The 19632-nt window shown below is 42.8% G+C and overlaps 1 protein-coding gene across 3 annotated transcripts in view; it reads right to left on the bottom strand.

Annotated features, from left to right (window-relative positions):
• Positions 1-19632, bottom strand: part of dbn1 (drebrin 1) — a 162211-nt gene that overhangs the window by 118534 nt on the left and 24045 nt on the right. The window lies entirely within an intron of this gene.

The raw sequence follows: 19632 nt of genomic DNA on the forward strand, positions 1-19632 counted from the left end.
GCTTTAAAAAAAAAAAAAAGTTATAGTGTGACAGATGGTAAAGTGCACAAATATTGCATTGACTTCATTGTAAATAAAAAGTTAAAGAATGCACAACTCAGACTGAATGACACATAAAATTCCCATTCACAGGGAACAATTAGTCAAACTTTTTACAGGGACAACCACAGAGTGTGGGGGACTCCAGGCAGAAATGGTCCTAACAGATGAATTAACAGCAACTGTAAAATTATGATGGTAACCCGACAGCTGTGGCTGAGCATGCACGGCCGTGCTGCAGTTTGCTTAAATGCTGTGCAGCTCTGCAGAGTATTTGTCTCTGATGTCAGCTCACGGCTGAGACTTTAATGGCTGTGTACTGTTGTCAGGCATAAGGAGAGAGCGGCAGCAGGGTTAGCTGTGCCCCGCCAGCACCCAGATGGTCTGAGAAGGATGTGTGAAGCGTGAAGGAAAGAATATTTAAAAGGATATCATCAGTCCTCGCTCTGTTTCTGGTTCCTTGTTGGTTCCCAGTATGTCAAAGAGCCTCTGAATGTGCTCACAAAAGTCATCTCAGTGTCTAGAACTTAAAAGATTAAAGACTACAGAGGCTTCTGTAACAAAGGAGCCGCTATCACGCTCAAATATCCGTGAGGCATCGAGCGTCAGGGGCTGATTTATTGGAAGCAAACAGTCGGGGAAAGCTAATCCCCGACTGTGAGGAGCTGCAGACCAAGACGTCTTCCTCTGCACAGCGAACAGGAAGACGAAAACACGAGCAGGTCTTCCACCCAGCTGTTTCCTGCCTTGTTTTTCACAGCCGAACAAAAGCACAAAAACTAATTAAGCATCAACTGAGCTACTGTGCAGCTGATCGATGCAGACTCACGAGCAGTGCCAAAACATTTTCACGCTTGTATGAAGCAGAAAATGTTTCTAAATCACGACGAATCCAGCTGTCAATGAATCCTAATGTGAGGTATTAATATTTACCTCGAGCGACTGCTGATCATGACCTCACCATCGTGGACAGGACGGAAGTCCGGCGAGCCAAGTGGTGCAGATGTTTGCTGATGCTGACATCAGCGTTTACAACATTTTTAGTGAGTCAACATTTCTCAGCTGAGTTCAAGACAGCATACATATTAAACTACAGCAATAGTTCCTGCCCACAGTTATTCTAGCAAATGGATGGAAATAAGACAAGAAGTGAGAAAGTTCACTTTAAAGGTAAATTATTAATTACTGTATTTGTTGTAAAGGTTGGAGTTCATATTGAGATGGAAGACTGAAAGAAATATAATCACGATTTAGTTTAGACATGAATGCAAACAGAGTTAGTAAAGCTGGGCGACTGGACGACTATACCGTCTCTAAGTCCATCGTCAGTTGTTTTTTCTAATGTTATTCATCCATTTTTTACCTCTTAATGTTTTTTATTTTACTTTGGTAAAGTGGAAATGAGTTTCCTTTGTCTATGGCCTGGACGGCCTTTCTTCGGCTGGGTCAGGAATACCTCGGTGACCCTCCAGAAGAGACTGTTCTGGAGAGGAAGACCATTTTTGATGATCTGCTGGATGGACGGATGATGATTCTTATTCATGACACTGAAACTGGATATTTGAAGGTCGAAACAAAACAAAGCTGGAGACTTGGTGACTATCACAGAGACTTGCTGGGTAATCGCAAACAGACTAGTTTTTAGTTACTGGATGTGCCAGCTCATCAACTTTCCAACTTTGATTATAGTTGGAAACTCCAAGGTGTCCTTAATCTGACTAGTTTGTCAGGTTTTCTGTGACTATTAACAAACTGCCCAAACCAAGCTGGTCTCAGATTATTTTGCATCTTTGATAAAATAAAAAACAACCACGTAGATGTGTTTCTATTCAAATCAGCAGATTGTAAAGTTAATCGAGGCTTCATTTTGCAGGATCTCTTGTACCTGGTTGCAGGTGAGTTAGCGCAGTGAAAGTGAGAATCCATTACTCTGCAACAAAAAACTGCCTATATAAACACAAAACTGGCTGGTTTTCTATCCAAACGCAGCAGAAGAAACTGAATATAAAGACAATCAGCCACAGAGATGTCTTACACAGCAGATGAAGCTGTTCCAAAAATGCACTTTAGTGTTCTCAGATGAAATAATCAGATATAGCCAACGGAGCGGACGCTGGAGAGCATGAGCAGCTTGACATACGCGGTGAAAGGAAGGGAAAAGACAGAGGGAAGTGCTGCACTGCTTGTATCCAGGCAGAGGAAGAAAAGCTGTGAGGCAACTACCCACAATGCCCCTGTGGAGTCGCATTGGCTGCCACCCTCCCTCCCCTAAAACACACACATTTGCACACACACACAAACACTCCAATAAGGCAGAGTGCTTAACTCAGCAAACTGCAGGCCTCACTGCTATCACTCATGTTTGTCTCCTGGCTCGCTCTTTGTTTTTTCCAGCGATTTTCTGCTCCTCTCTGTTTCTGAGGCCGTTTGTGTAACCGTGTTTACAACTTGATCACAAACACTTCGAGCATCAGAGTATCCAGCTTTAAACGGCTCGTATTGCTTAAATCCAAACATTTGTCTGCTGGTGTGTCTTTATTTCAGGCTAAATGAATGGAAACAGCACAGCCTTCCACAGGTACTACAGCTGTGGACTGGTTAGAAACAGTCTCATGTCATCGGAGACACTTTGGGTGATGGAGAAAACCATCTGGAAAACATCTGCAGTGTTTAGTTCTTGGCACCAATGACTGCACACAGTACAATTAGCTTAATTATTGCCCAAAAAGATAAAATAAATAACTAAATATGACTGAAATGAAGACAAAACTAGAAACTCAGAACCAAACAAGCTACAACCTGGAGCAAAACAAGCATTTCCTGTATTTTACATTTCTATTTTAAACGTTCACCTCGGGTCGTTTGAACTGCAAATTAAATAAAGCTAAACTTCAGATTTGGAAGCTCTTCAGGCCTTAGTTTGTACAGGACCTCAGTGACTTTGGGAATTCATATCTGACTTTTGGGAATATCTTTGATAATTCCTTCGTTACTCCAATGAAGTCAAAAATCTAAGTGACTAAAAGATGACATTAAGAACTTTGGTGACCTGAACACGATCTCAGGAACATGAACATGGTTTTGGTCATTTGGACGTAACTTGACCCAAACTACAGATTAACGACTTGAAACAGACTTTTGCCGTTATCCTGTCTGACACGACTTTCAAATGCGACTTTGATGACTTAACCTTGGCAGGCACAGACTTTATTTTGGTGACTCCTTAGTGACTTGCCCTTGACTTGGGTTTTAGTGGCAGTAACGACTTTGTTAACTACTAACTTGTTACTTACGTAGATATTTCCAATTTTTTAGGAAAGTTTTGTTTTGGCAACTATTAAACATACTTGGCATCTATGAAAGACTTCAAACACTCTGACATACAAACCTACCTTGAGTTTACTTTGTGACTTAAAATTATATTAACAATTTGGTAACCGTGCCAACATGGTAGCAAGGATGCTGGGTTAATCCCGTTGGTACTGGTGGCTTTGACTCTGGTGACTCAGACCTACAGAAGTTACTTGAACCTGACTTTATGAACTCCTACGTTATTCTGGCAACTTAGAACCGTCATCTGTTGAATTTTATATCTCAGCCAACTTTGTTGACTCAGTGTTAGATTTCTGACTTCTACAAAACTTGATAAACATTGGTGACTTTGACTTTGCCGATTGTTTTGCTACAATAACAACTTGACTATGGCTTTACAATATTGAGGAATGACTTTGGTTGATGTCGAAGGACCTTGGAAAGAAAAGCATCTGGACTTCTTTAAGTCAGACTTTGGTTGATTTTCATGACAAAAGCCAAGACTTTGGTAGACTTAATATAAGATAGATAAGATTAGATAATTTGTCAAGGATCTTGGGATCCTACCTAACTTTGGGAAGTTAGTGCCTCTTCCTGCTTTTGACCATTTAATGAATTAATTTGTGTTTACACTTTGAAAGCTTGGGTCACAAAATCACAGATCTGTTACTTGAACTATGATACATGACGTTTTTGACTGTGAAATAATTCGGCCAACATGGACACAACATTGACTTTGATGACTCAGATGTTTCACTGGTGACTGGAAGAAGATTTTCATGAATAAAAACTTGACTGCATTTGATTATTGACTTGAACCTGATTAGAACAGGACTGGTGACAGACTCAGACACGATCTCTGGGCATTACTTTTCCCAAATCTGGGTTATCGTTGACCTCGCTCTTTTAAGTTAACGTTACACTTGAGACTAAACTTTTGCCTAAACCATGAAACCAGTGCACAGTTTTTTTGCTCAGTGGGGACATATACCCAGTGCAGTGCATCAAACCATCAACATCGCAGCTAATGCCTAACACCTGTGGGGTTTTTGGTGGTTTTCTGGCAGAGCCTACTTCTTCTTCCAGAACCACTCATTGGTCACTTCCATGTGGTATTGGCACTGACATCAAAACGTTGGTCTGGCAGCAGCATTATGGATAAAAGCAGGAGAGGGAAGTTATCCCTCTCATCAGGCAGACAAACTGTTCTCTTCTCTGCTCGACTGCAAACCACACAGAAACAAAACTGGGCCGCTGGGAGCAAACAAGCGTACAGAATACAGAGCGGCAGAGGCTGGAAGACAAGGTGAAGGTGAGAGTGGAGGGAGGGTTCACCATATCGAGTACAAGCAGGGAGGTGATATCTGAAATAAACAACAGAGGGAGGTAGGTGGACTGCAGGTTAAGACTGCAGGTCCTTTTCTTTATGAAAAACAGAGATATGACTGCGGTGAAGGACAACAAAGCACAGCGGCATTTCTCAGTTTTTCACTTTAACTGGAGTCGAAAGCGAATTTCAAGAACTCCTGGCTCATAATAAAAACTGCGAGAAAGCAGTTATATTTGAAATATGCAGCAGTCAAGGTCCATTTGTGACTGCTCGTATACAGCAGTGTAATACAATGAACGGGTATGACACGTGTATTTTATGTCTTTCCTGCTGATAAAAGAAGATGAAATGTCAGTGTAATGCAAAATTACTGCATAATAAAAGGTTTGATAACCTCTTCCATCCAAAGAAGAAAAGGTGTGTTTAACATTTGTGCTGAATCTGGTGAGTATGTAGTCTACTTTCTGTTTCAGCTGCAGCTTTACTTGCTTTAGTTTGAGTTTTAGGGGTTTGGGAACATCTCATTCTGGAAGCGCTTCCTTTTACTGCCCAAATGAGCCCCTGGTTATGTTTAACTTTTTCAGATTTGTTGCATTTTTCATTCCCTGCAGTCACACGGACACTTTTAAAAACACACTGCTTCATATACACACAGCACAGTGTGATTAGTTTCATTTAAATCTGTTAAATTATTTTTGAGGAGGTGAGAAAGTGGCTTAAATTTGACAACCAGAAGGAGGCGACTCTTCAGAAGTCTGTGAGAAATCCGCTGATCACTCGATCTGTGACCTCAGTAAATACTCTACTGGTGATTTTATGGTCTTAATCACTACTTTTAAGTCTGATTAATGTTCAAAATTATATTCATTTTGATAATTATGCTCCCAGATAGAGAAAAACAGATAAGTGACCTTATGTAAGCTCATTACATCTGCTGCCACTCCCAAGCAGTCAGCGCTGAACTGGACTGTACATCCTGAGCTCCTCGGTCTGTTATGAACTTACTGTGTAATAATATGGAAGGAGCACCGGCTGCATTTTAGCATCTTTCACCTTGTTTTGGGCAGCAGGAAATTTGTTCTTGTGTCCTCGGATGAGGCCACCGTGCACTGATTCCTCAGCAAACAGCAGAGTGAAACAGTTTACGGCTGTTAACCGTTAATAAGCCGTGGACACAGAATGTTTAGCAGCTAAATAGCGAAGTTTTGGTTAGCATCTCGCGACTTGTCAATCACAAAGTAGGCCTGATCCCAACCATACCTGGATTTACTGAAGACGATTCCATCAGGAGTCTGTTTCATGAAACCAGAACGAGCGAGCACTGAGCATCAGAGGAGTCGCCCCCTGCTGGCCACTAGAAAGAGTGCAGGTTTAAGGCACTGCTGCGTCAGCTTCACTTTCCAGACTTTATAGTCTCTGAGAGCAGCCAGACTGAGAAGATGTTCTGCTTCACTGTCCACATAAATCCCTCCTGTCAGCTCTCAGGCAGCAGCAGTCCGGAGAATAAAGCTCCTCTCAGTCTCCCGTCCTCTGGGGCTCAGAGCCGAAGCGCTCACCCCTGCTGGGACCGGGCATGTACAGCCAAATCCTGTGCTGCAGACACGCTCCTGCCATCCAAATCCCCGTTTAATACCAGGATGTGACAGACTAATGGAGAGGAGGGAGAGGCTGAAAGACACAGACTCCCCCTGAACACACTCTGATGGAAATTCTCAGAATAACAAACAGTGCAGCAGAAAATCTCAGGGAACGCTGTGTGAGAAGACATCTTTATAACATAATGTTACCTGATTATGGTACACCTGGATACATTTTAGCCTAATATTGTAGACCGACAGCTGGTCGCAGCTGTCTGTTGCAGCTTCATTGTTCAGCTCCGGTGAGATCTTCACGCTCTCTAGCTGAAAATTTTATGTTATTTAAACCAGTTTAAATGCAGAAAAATCTCATTTGACTCAACTCTGAAGTCTTTGTTAAAGAAAAATAAACTGTTGGTGACACTCTGCACGAGCCAGCTGTCACTGCTTCTGCTTGTTTTTTCTGTCACATTTAACGATATGGAAACGATCCACAACTATCAACCCCCCTAATATACATACCAGCTGTGGAAGACTGATTACTGTGTGTATGCAATGTTTACATTATGCTTATGATCTTTAAAGTGGAGCTATTCTACTCATTTCCAGCTATGTGCTTTTATTTATCATGCAAAGCTTAAGTATCAAAAGCTGCAGTTCCTCTCATGTCCACCAGAGGCTGCAGCAGTCAGTCTTCATAGACTTCCATATTAAAATGTCTGATGTTATAGCAAAAACCAAATATGTTTACAGGCTGATGCAAAAACTATTTTCTTCTCTCAAGTGAGTATATTTATAAGGCATAAAATTGGGGGCGTGGCCACTTTGACAACAGGCCGTACCTGCTAGCTGTTTGCTAGCCTTCACGTCAGCTAACTGGAGTAGCTAAAGTGGACCTTTGAGCGCTCGTGGTTCCTTCAGGGGCAGTTTTAATGCAGACAGTCTCAGAAATCTAAGTTCTGCTGACTGAAATTCTAAAATTCTAGGATTTTAATACCACTGTGCCCCAGTTAGCATGGAATTAACAAAGCTATCTAAGCTCATAACTTAACACTCCGCCCGTCATCCAAATAAGGTCCCTTCAAGCTCAAAAAAAAGAAAAAAGAAAAAGAACAACATGTTGGCAGCTAAATCACCAGTGTTTAAAACAGCACTCTGATGTCACGGTGGATTTGTCCATCTTTTATATACAGTCTGTGATTTAGAGCAGCTTTTAGCTCACGGCGATTACGTAAACATACACTGACCTCATTATTTAGAAACTCTGAGTGTTTAATGTGAACATCCATCAGTAGAGCAGAACATATATGACAGAAACAGCTTATTAGGACCTCTTTACAGTTTAAAAGCATCATATTTCAGTTTGGTCTTCAAGTGAAGCTGCAATCGTTACCTGAGACGACTCGCCTGCAGCTGAATCCACCGAGAGGGAAACGGGGAGCCTTCAAAGGCTCAGAACAACAAAACCAACCATCACAGCACATGTGTGCACACACGCAAGCCTCTGGGTGCTTTGAAAAATGTGTGTGTGCGCTCATGTTGAAAAGCAAACACACACCAACACCATTTCATCCGTCCTCCCTGCGTGAGTTTTCCCGTGCTACCTGAGCCCTCAGGAAGACTCTGGAGGAGTGATTCCTGCCGGTCTGCAGGGAGAGAGGAGTCTCAGCCTGCAGGCACAGAATAACAAGCGTGATGAAAATGCAGCCTTTGTTTCAGGATCCGTGGAATCTGTTCACCATCAAATCAAATAAGTCAAATCTTAAAATCAAATCTTAAAGCACACTCTGAACGATCTGCAAGCTCAAACACAGCATCTTTCTTTTTTTTCTAGTCTCTGCAGCATAGATGGACAGACGTGACGACGGGCAGACATGCGGGGCATCAGCTGTCTCGATGCACAAAGAGGCAAAAACAAATCGGGGCCATGTTTCCTCTCCAAGAGGCAGCATAAGCTAAATCATGCAGATTCAGTCAACAAACTGGAAGCCAAACTGGCGCTTACGTGCCCCAAATACTGAACCGGACGACCTCCTGTCTGCTGAAACTCAACATTTACCAACCACTAATTGTCTGGCCAAATGCGTGCTGGTGAAAGCATAATTGCCTGCTGCGTTGGCCACATTTGTTTGTTTGTAGGGTTTTTTATGCAGGAGTTGCTGCATTTGTTTACAGTATGGAGGAGTTGGGGGCGGCTGCTGAGGGCATGGTGGCCACACTGCTTACATGTACGTCTAACGCTGACCTCTACTTCACTTAGTCTGCACAGTCCTCATATTTTATAATTAAAATTAAAGTTTCCAGGATCTGCTCATTTTTGGAAACGCCTGAAACGTCCCTTAATTTGTTGATTCAGAATAAAAACAAATCCATTTCCTTCCTTCCTCTACTCACATTTACTGGAAGTGTTCAGAGACGATCGGGGCTTTTCTTTTTTCTTTTAAATTGATCGATATCAGCTGCACTAATCCTTTCTTAGCTGTGCTTGGCTCTGTTCATGCGCCTCAGCTCGCTGCTGCTGCAAAGCTTCTTTAAGACAGCCAGCCGGCGAGCTTTCTGCCACATGAGGCAGTTAAAGTGAAAGCGTGAAACATCAGCGAAGATGCGCAGATAAATTAAACATCGAGGTCCATTTCATCCAGAACACAGTGTCACTTCCTCCAGACACTTCCGAAGTCACGCTCACATGTGTTAAGATTTAGCTGTCTGTTTAACTGTTAATGCGTTGATGTAACGATGAATCGAGGTTCAGAATTGTCTTCGGTGTAGCTCATTATGTAATGACATGCTAATTAGCAGTGTGCTAGCATGCTAACCTGGTCACCGCTGAAATTTTGAGTGAACTGGAAATTCATCGGGCCTTTGTGACGTTACTGCCAACTTTATTGGTTGATGTAAAGGGAGGAAGAAAAATCAAGCGATTGACTCGGCTACAGAAAACAGTTAAAACTGAGCAGAATCTATTGGGTGTGGCTAATCATTCTCTTAACCCAGTTCAAGCTAACTGTATTGCAGTGTTGTTTGGTCTGTTCGAGCTTTTGGAAAATTGATATAATGAACCACAATGAGGAGAAAAAAAGTGTGGTAGATGAGATTTACAAATGGGTTGTTTGAACATGTTGCTACGTGGTTGCTAGGCAACGTGATGACATCATCATATGTCAGTGTTTGCTGATATAGATGTGACATTACTGTCATGAAATTAAAATGATTGAAATAATTCTTTCATAAAGGTCCATTTATGCTAAAAACAGGCCATTTCAGCCCATTGCTAGGTGGTTGCTAAGATACATGATGACATCAAACTGATATAGATGAGAACCTTCAGAGGTCAGAGATGTGCTGAACTCCTGATTGTGTGGGAAAGAGAGAGAGTTTGTGTATCATTCAGATCCTTTCAAATAAAGACTGCAGCTACTGCTACAGACAGACGCTACATCGTGACAAACTGTCTCATGTTTTAAGTTAAAGATTCTTAAAAAGCCTGTGTCGAGGCTGCGGAGTGGAAAGGAGGCAGATCGACTCTTTGAAATCATTTTATGTATCTACAGGAAGTGGTCAGGCGGACCATCAGTGCGATTGTTGGGCTGCAGCCGTTACAGAGAGGAGTGCTGACTCTTTGTGGACACCACTCCAAGTCTGACGAGTCGAGCTGCGCTCAGCTGCATGGGTGCCAGCTCACCCGTCGGGGCTTATGGGATTGGATGGAGAGAGACGCACAGAAAGAGAGTTTATGACGCCGACATTTACACTGATGTTGCAGCTGCATTCATTTAAAACGCTGAGTGCATCAAAACCATCAGGAGAGAAAACTCCAACCACTCTAAGGAAGCTCAAGCTGCAAAATCATCGACTCCAACTCTTCATAAAAACTCAAAGTACCCTCATGTTCTTCATTTCCAGACAAAAACATGAAGGGAGGAAGAACTAGCATGGCTCAAAGACCCCGAGACCATCGAGGTGACTGTGCCTCCGAATTCAGTCCGTCAAAGCTTATAACAGAGCTCAACACTGTAAAGTCAAACTGAAAGTTTTTAAACTGGTTCTTCATGTGAAGAATCACAAACCAGGCTGTGCTACACTCAGTGCTGCAGGTATAAACTACAATAACCACCTTTAAACAGCTGAATGTATGAGTGCAACAGAAGGCATCCCTTTAGTTTTCTAACTCTAATAAATACAGGTGACGGTGCAAAACTACACACCAACACCATTTCATGTGAAACTAAACGGCTGCACGCTCCACTTCCACGCTGCCACTATAACCCACATTGTTGAGAAAACACCCGATAAGATGAAAACAGTATCTGTGCAGGGCGGGGAACATAACGATTTCATTTTAGTGCAGAAGATTTTAGCACATGTCTACCCTTTACTCACCGTTACCTGCAGGTGATTTCATAATCTGGCTCACAGTGTTTTTGAAACGTGACTTTTAATCATCCCAAATCTTTTATCTGTGGGCTTCGTTTGTGCTAGCTTAATAAAGATATTGGTGCTTTCTTTAAACCCTGAGTGTCTCCAGTGTAATTTGGTATGTTTGGTATGAAGTGCAGCTTTCAGTCCCAGTAATAATAAAAAAAAAAAATCATGCTGCTGCTATAAAAACCAAACAAAAACACACCAGGACATGTCAGCTTCATAACACGACTCAGATGTATTTATGCACAATACACCAAATTAGACGGTGTTTTAATCTGTTCTCATGGAGGCCGCTAAGGCTTTAAATCATCCATCACTGTGTGAGCTCTGGTCATGGTGGCAGCAGGCTTTGTAGGTTTTCAGACGTTCTTCTCTCCCGCCACACTTCCCAGTTCCTCCTTGGGGATCCTGAGGTGTCCCCAGCCAGAATGATATATAACCGGGTCTAAACGTGGTCTGGAAAACCTTCAAAGGGAGGTTCCCAGGAGGCAACCCAACCAGAAGCCCGAACCAACTCAGCTGGCCCCGCTCGATAGTTGACTGTTGGGATGTTTCATTGTTGGGTAGCTGTGTGGTTTACAGTGAAATCTGTTTAAAAAAAAATCCAAACTTTATAAAAAAGGGCCGTGAAGAACCATCAGTGCGAGTTCACCAGGTTTAACCCCAGTTTCTTCTGAACGCTGGCCCCAAATGACCATTAGCACAGAGATGAGCACACATGTAGAAACATTAAAGCTCAATTTTGTATGCAGAGGATGACGTTGTGTGTCTTTTTGTTCATAGTCGTTAATTAAATGCTGTCGTATCAAATGAAGACGTGCAGAGACAAAGGAACAAAAAAAAAGTCTTTCATCTGAAACAGGAAGTGGGTCCAAAAATCCAAGTAAGGAAAAAGGGTCGCACACACAGGAAGTAAAAGCAGCTTCACTGCAAAGAGCTAAGAATGACAAAATAAAAACCAAGCGCACACCTGTCTGTCCACAGGTGCGTTTCAGCTCACGTTGGGGTGTTTTCTTCCTATTGGAACTCACTCCAGTGTAAAATTCAGGAGAGGGCGCCGTGGACGAGCGCCTGGACTGTTACAACTAAATCTGTTTGTTTCCCTTCGCGACTCCCACTCGCCAGGTGTGTCATTCATCACACGGGGCTGAATCACCTGCTGCCACGTCACCCCGCTGAGCCACAGCGGCGCTGCTCCTCCTCAGCGCCTGAGCCACAAAAACGGGGAAAACACGATGAAATTACTCGTCGCCTCCACCGCCTCCGCACATCTGTGAGCCTCTCCGACACACCCCGCTCTCACTTCACAATAAGAGTCTGTAAAACTCAATAAAAATGAGAAAGATGCCTCCCTGCACTCTGTAACAAGCTGCCCTGTGTTCTGTCACTTAACATCTTGTGTAAATCCGCGAGCCTCAGCCATCATCCATAGAGCGAGGCCTTGGCAGCAGCGAGGCCTCGGCAGCAGCGAGGCCTCGGCAGCAGCGAGGCTTCAGCGGCGGGGAGATGGCAGCATGAATACTGTTTTTTTCAGAGGATTAGAGCACATTTTTCCACCTGGAGCTCACATGCAGACAAGTATGAGGGAGGCCTCCTCTGCAAAAACATGATATCCAGGGAGAGGGAGACAGAAATGGAGCAAATCTGACTTAATTACAGAGAAAATGAAGCCAGAAAAGGAGCTGACGAGGGAAGGAGCAGATGGATAATGACCAAGAAAAGGAGCTTGTGAGGTCTGTAAACCTGCGAGGGCATTTCCTCCACACGGCTGAGAAACAGGAAGCTAAAACCCGACACCTGTATCGCCTCTGCAGGGTAACCGCGTCTCAGCAAGCGTCTGATGCACCAAAACCTGCAGTTCCTCCAATGTCCTCTAGGGGCTGCCTCCAGCAGTGAGTCAGTCTCCATAGACTTCCAGGTTAAAATGTGCGACTTTACAGCAGAAATAAACACATTTAAGGCCTGATAGAAAAAACTGTTTTGGTCTCTAAAGATAATTGAATCCTCTGTAACGACTGTAAGGACGGTCGATTTCTATAGAAGTTTTTATTGAAGCATTTTAAAGTAACTGTCTTATAAATAATGAGGTTTTTGTGCCGTAAGCTGCAATAATGAATGATCTGAGAAGTCTGGAAGAAAGAGCCTTAAAAACAAAATGATGTGATGTTTATAGATTACTGCAGAAAGCAGGCTCTATGGGAAATAAATGTTTCTGATTCACTTCAGCGAGATGATCTTTACAAACCGACACTTCTCTCGTGGTCCTTGAAGCATGAATGAGTAACGTGCTAATGTCAGAAACTTTATGGTGCTGAAGTCATAAAACAGTCAATCAATCAGCGCTGAGCGTAACGCTGAGCTTCAGCAGCAACTTTCTCACTTTAGGAGACATTTCTTCCTTCTTTCTGAAACTCCTCCTCCTCCTCCTCCTGCTGTGGACGACAGAGATAAAGGCGCGGACAGACAGGTGAGGAGTATTTTTAGACATCCTCAGATAAATCGTGCTGGATTCGGCGGCGTCTGAAAGACTCCGATTTCTAAATAAACCTGCTGCCTGCTCTCAGGCTCGGCTTTGAGTCCGACGGCGTTCAAAGCCACAGCTTCCTCCAGCAAACAGCAGCAGCTTCACTCAGCTCCACAACAGGCGTCCAGCCACTCTCTCACACAGCAAGAAACATCAATCAGAATAAAGAAATCACATGTTTTTACTGTTACTGCATTCGACAGGTAATTTGGGAAAGTGGTTCTGATCAGAAGGCCTCAAAGCAACCAATCAGGTAACAGAGCGAGAGGTCCCTTTCTTATTCTTCCCAAAGGTGGGAATGTTTAGCTTGTTTAATTTTGTCTTAATGGTAAAATGACCACATGCAACTATTTCTTTACTTTGATCCGCCATAAAGACGACATTTGATGACCTCACCCGTAACCTTAACGACAAGCACCTCAGTTTACGTCAATAAAGTCTTTGTTTGACGACCAGACGACACTTCAAGGTTTACGTCTTTTAGGCTTTCAGGGAGTAAAGAGTTGAGACAAACTTCCCCTTGGAGAAGAGTTCAGCTTTTTGTTCAGAACACCTGACGTTGAGTTAAAGTTGACCTCTGCTCATTTGGTTGACTTTCTTGAATGAAGGTGGATTTTTCTGTATATCAAAGTCTTTCACAAGCAGCGTTGAATTTATCCATCAGTCCATCCACTTGACACAAATCCAGATCTGGGGCAACATGTGAAGCAGATGCCCAGACCTCCATCCCTTACAGCCTCCTTCTCTGGGACTTCTATTTGAAAACTGAGGCATTGCAATCTCACCTCACAGGAGGCATCTGACTAGGATATTAAAAAAAAAAATACTATTTGGCTATAAAATAAACCACCCAGGTCACCGTACCTGAGTCAGCATTACTGCCCCCCATCATGGAGCCGGGCCTCTGGTAGGTGGCTGAGCGCAGGAGACGTCGTGGGGTTCAGAGATTTGTGGACTGGGCAGCGGTTAAAGATGGAGGCCCTGCTGGTTCGATCCCAGGCTGCCTGCAGGTCGAATTCATTCAACATAATATACATTTGTTTATCAAATCAAATCATCACCGAATCATCTGATAAGCAAAGTAACTGTTCATATGTGCCTTTAACTGAAGGCCCGTTCTGAGGCCGGATATTTCATGATATTTAATGACTTCCAGGTAAATCTCACTGTAAGAGGTCCTGCATGGACAAAGGTCAGTGCCTGAAGTGTGACGCTAATATGATGAAACCCAGTAGAGACTGGTGGATTATTCCCATTGGTCTGACTGGTGAAAGCATGCTGCAAATGGATTTTCTCCATTTTTACCTCAGATTTTTATTTCACCAAAACCTGCAGAGAGTGTGAATCTCCAGACTCCATGAAAATACCTTTTTTCTCTACTTTCAAAGCAAAACCTGATGTCAAACATCACTCGATAGTTACAGCCTGATAACTGGGAAATCCAGACGACTGTGCAGTTCCAGGAAGAAAAATTAGGCGGTCGTTTAAAGGAGCGGGCGATCGCGATCAATGGGACCAGCTCGTCCTGCGTTATCGCTGCAGTTAAAGAAGGTTCAGCTGGAAAGAGACGCTGCGAGAAAGTAAACAGCCCTGCAGTAATCGTTACCACGGCTCAGTCAGCAGGACAAAAAGGCTGTTCCAGGAAGGAAGTCAGTCACACAAACTGTGGACGCGCTTACGATCACAACAACGCTGGGTAAACCACACCCATGTAAGGCCATCACTGTCCTCCTCTAACTGAACAAACAGGAGCAGTTTGTGGTCAAAGCATCAGAATAGGACTGAAGACAGATTCACTTTCTTCCCATTTACTAAAAAGACTTTGAGAGGAAATTTCCAGCTTTTCTTTTCCTCCCTGGCTGTTAGTTTTTATTGATCACTGTTACACAAGCTGATTAAACATGTTTAAAGTCCATCCATCCATTTAGATCCAGCCTGCTGATATACTCAGCTTCATTAAGCCGGTGTTTATCTCAATCATTTTCTCTTTCCAATTAAAGAAGATGAAGAACAAACATCAGGACAATTTAACGAACGAGTTGAGCGAGCTTCATAAACAAACACGAGCTCACCCCATTATTCATGACAAACACAAAACACTTCAAACCAGTTAAAATCATATTTTATGTGTGGACTGGGCGATCTTTGAACCATCCAGGTCCTCGTGGAGTGTTTGAAGGCGTCTCTTTCTCTCACAGCTCTTTGGAGCTTCTCAGTTGTGTCGACTGACTTTCACCAAAGTTCTTATTCAAGTCAAAAACAAGCACAGCAGCATGAAACACTCTCGCGAACAGACGGCGGTTAGCATTTATGACTCAACTGGTTTGTTGTCATCAGTGTTTGGGTCGTTACTCTAAAAAAGTAATAGATTACACTTTACTGTTCTTAAAAGTAATGGAGTGTATTGTTTAATTACTTACCGGAGAAAGTAATTTGTTACATTAACCACTAACCTATGGGCTACAGACCCTAATGAGGACACACAACCTTTCTTTGAGTTTTCACATATGAACACAAAGCAAAGCTGAACGCCGGCCCTCAAAGATGCTCCAAAGCGACCGCCACACTGACCCTACTGCAGAAACATGAACAGGTACAAACTGCAGCCTGACAGCTCGTCAGTTTGTTACCTGTTGAAGTTCAGGCTCTGGCTGCTGGGCGGAGTCTGCATACGCTCAGAACATCACTCTGGGTTCTTGGTTAGCTTAGCGTTAGCATGCTGTTGGAAAAGTTGTGCTAGCAGCATGCTGCTTCCACTTTATGCTCTCGTCCTTTTGTGCCATAAAAATGAAAGTGATGTCCATATCTCCAATCCTGAAGAGTTTAAGACTGCTCCACCATGTTTCACCTTCACATGAACTAAAATCAGCTTATTGTCACGAAGAAACAAAACATAAAACAAACACGTTTGTTTGACATTTTTTGAACTTCCACCCGATGTGCAGACAACTGAAGGATGTTTATAAAGCAACTGTCACTGTTATGTCATTACTGACTTTACTGCATTAACACGCTACATTACGGCATTACTGAAAAATGTAATATGATTACAGTAACATGCTATTTAGTTACTTTGTTACTTTGGTGTAACGTCTTACAAAATTGCAAACACACAGTGTAGCTCTTTGGGTCAGAGTGACAGCCAATCCAAACTCATAAGGCTTTAGTGGATCACTGCACTCTTACTCTGCCAGGAGATCCCGCGAATGTCAAAGACAAATTCCACAAGGATCCATGTTGTTATCCGTCCACACGGAGCCCTTTACAGTCTGATATTAGACGTTTCCGCTGCACTAAGAGTACATCAGGATTTTTACACAGTAGTCCACATCGTCTATCAGGTTCTCGCTCGGCGAATGCACAAGCTGTTCTCTCTTTTTGACTTTGTTTAATATTTTGAAGCCTTGGAAATCAGCCAGCGATGCAGGGGAAGCATTCATACACTCACAGTAAGACAGCTTGGATTAAATTTGAAGAAGAGCATGAACAGGAAGGCAGTAGCTGTCTTTCATAAGTCCAAACTCAGCCTACGTGGAAATGAGTCAGAATGCACTCGGGGTACAGTAAAGCATGAAGGCAGGAACGTTTAACCAGGTTTTCTCACACGGCTGTGCGTGAGCCCAGATTCACAGTCAGAGCCTGCTGCCCTGTTTCCTATGTGAGCGTGAACATTTTCAGCCACTCAAAGTGAACTGTAGCAACGTCCATCTGATATTCTCATTAAAATTAGAGCCAATATATTCAGTAACATCATAACATCAACACCATTACATTTTACTGTTTAACACAGTTTCATTATTATCAACTAATCTAGCCTTTATTCAGAGACAACGCTAATTATTTTATTCGTTGGAAAATCCTTACTTAAATATAATCGATATTTTTGTTTATCAAACAGACAGAAACCGCAGATTTCTGAGACTCGAACCTTAACTCTACGTGAACCGAATAACACCCCCAAATCCCTGAATACATCTATAATCCAGTCCTTATGTACAAAGCTGCAAATACAACGGAGGAAGTCCACAGTCCAAAAATGAAAACCACAAGTCCAGACAGGGTGCAAAGAAACTAGATGTGAGAACTAGCTGGCAAAGATCGAGGGAGTGCACATCCACAGAGACGGAAAGGATAATGGGGTACAGGTGACCTCAACCAGACACTAATGAGGGCAGGAAAATGTTTTTAAGGAGTCCAGTGATAAAGTAAAAGCAGAAAACAGAAGCACATGGACACATTTTCTTTTATCAGCACGCTGTCCTCTAGTTTTCTTTCCCTGGATGGTGCTAACATTAATCACTAACATTAAAGCGATGCGCTGACGTTCCGCCGGTTTGGACGAGCATCGTCGATCTGCAGCCAAACCTCGTATCTAACGTAAACATGTGAGGAGCTGATTCAGCTGCTGAGCGTCTCCCTCGTGCAGCATCCCTTCAGGTCCTCTCAGGACAATAAAAGCCGTTCCTCCACATGTGTTTGCTCTTGTCTCATCCACACATGTGGAAGGAATAACGGCTGCAGGCTGAAGAGGCGGGGTGGGTCTCCCTGAACAATCCACAGCTGGGACCACTCCTCCACTTCCACACTCCCATTTAAGTTTTATAAACAATTCGCTCTGGCCATTTAGCAGCCGGCAGCTTTGAATAGCTCAACACTGAAGGTCAGGCCAGGTCAAACACACACACGCACACACACACGCACACGCACGCACACGCACACGCACACGCACACGCGCACACACACACACACACACTAGTCTCAGTTTTACGTCGCGTTCACATCACGAAATAATAGGATGGAAAATTAATGCTTTTTTTAGTCATGATAATCGTCAATAGTCAGTTTGCTCCTTTCTTCAGAGCTACATGAGCAGATTATGGATGATGTCACTGTTTAAAAAGGCGTGCAGTCCCTTTATTTCAGTGCCCAAAACAAGCCAAACGTAGCTCGAGTCCTGGAATTAAGGTGTTTTTAAATAAACATTTCAAACTGTTTACAGAACAATCAGCTGTTCTGCATCAAATCTGATGCCACACAAATTATTTGCGCCACTCCTCCGTCACTCCTAAAACTTCCCCCGTTTCGTAACAACTAGATGCCACGTTGCCTTATCATTTTTTGATTGGTCGACATGGTACTTTTTTGGACAAATAGAATAGAATAGAATAGAATAGAATAGAATTCAACTTTATTGTCATTGCACATGCACAGGTACAGGGCAACGAAATGCAGTTTGCATCCATCCAGAAGTGCTTTAGTGATATAGATATATTACAATATATATTAGCAATAGTATAGATATGTGAGTATATTACAGAAATGGGTCTATTATGGTATGTTATAATGTACACGGTATGAAGTATGTTGTGAATATTCTATAACTATAAGTATGTACAGGCTGTAGTGAGTACAAGCTATGTACAGGCTATGAACAGGATATAAATATGAAAAACTATACAGAATATGAAATAAATAACTTTACAGAATCTGGGATATACAGCTATACAGAAATGGGAACTATGCAAGTTGTAAACAGTTGTAGGATTAAAGATTATCGAATGTACAGAATGATTATTTACACAGAGCTATACAGTAGTGCAGTTAAGATAAGTGAGGGTGTAGATAGTTTCTACAGAGGCTATATAAAGTGCTAGTGGTTGTGAGTGGTGGTTCAGTCCATGTTATTATTGTGTTTGAGGGTACAGTTGTCCATTGTGGGTGTGTGTATGTTCAGTCCATGAGTTTAACGTGGGTCAGATGTCAGGAGGCAGAAAGGGAGAGGGGGGTGGAGTTTGTTTTTGCTCACAGGCTTTCGAGCCTTTTTTCTTATAAAACGCCGTTTTTACCGTTTCTTCCCGCAGTAAATATAAACAACGACAGTATTCAGGAAGAAAACCAAACATTACAGATATTTTTATCATAACTCTGGTTTTACGTGGCCGATCAACACAATTTAAAAACTGGTATAAAGTCCACACTTTGTCCGTCAGTTGTTCCGTCTGTCCTGCTCACATCTCCAATGGTTGTACACGTTGTCATTAACGTGGCTTCACTCCACATCAGCCGCTTTGCTAAAACACCGGTGTCGGTACATATATGCGAATGTAAATCGCATTATTGGCTGGACTATGGGATAAGGTGGCATCGTTCTAATCCTACACAGGAGCAGCCAGTCACTGACTAACACTGCAAAACAGGATTGTTAAAGTATTCATTTTAATTTCAATTCAGGTTAGATTTTTTTTTGTGCGCAACGCAGATTTTCTGTGCGCAGAGACGTGCCAGCAGTGCGCAGCTTAGAGGGCACATTGGCTCTGTACTTATTAAACTCTGACTTTCGTCTGAGTCAGGGCAACAATAAGACATACAGCCTGTGTGCTGCAGCCAGGCTTTAGTAACCCTGGACTGCCAGAGTCTCACTGAGTCAC

This window comes from Rhamphochromis sp. 'chilingali' (genome assembly GCF_963969265.1).
Source record: "Rhamphochromis sp. 'chilingali' genome assembly, chromosome: 19".
NCBI classification, from domain to species: Eukaryota; Metazoa; Chordata; class Actinopteri; order Cichliformes; family Cichlidae; genus Rhamphochromis; species Rhamphochromis sp. 'chilingali'.